The sequence below is a fragment of the Penaeus monodon genome, chromosome 29 (genome assembly GCF_015228065.2).
Source record: "Penaeus monodon isolate SGIC_2016 chromosome 29, NSTDA_Pmon_1, whole genome shotgun sequence".
NCBI lineage: Eukaryota > Metazoa > Arthropoda > Malacostraca > Decapoda > Penaeidae > Penaeus > Penaeus monodon.
Window position 1 is genome coordinate 10,158,621 of NC_051414.1, and position 211 is coordinate 10,158,831.

Here is a 211-nt window from a genome sequence, read left to right on the forward strand (position 1 = left end):
GAAAAAAAAATATATATCTGAGACGGTCGCCATTTACTCTCATTTACTCGTAATTAAAAGCTGAATAGACTCCATCATTACGTTCCTGTGTTCGTTTCCATTTATTTTCCAGCCTTTTGAGAGATTTCATTTATTTTCCATCAGATGCAGAAGCTGGACATTGTATCTGTTGTTTTATTGTTATGTATTGTGTTTGGAATATCCATTTGTT

General features: G+C 32.7%; 1 protein-coding gene across 1 annotated transcript in view; it reads left to right on the plus strand.

The window, feature by feature from the left end:
* LOC119591638 (Down syndrome cell adhesion molecule-like protein Dscam2) overlaps positions 1 to 211 on the plus strand; it is a gene marked incomplete at both ends in the record, with an annotated part of 4,650 nt that overhangs the window by 4,024 nt on the left and 415 nt on the right.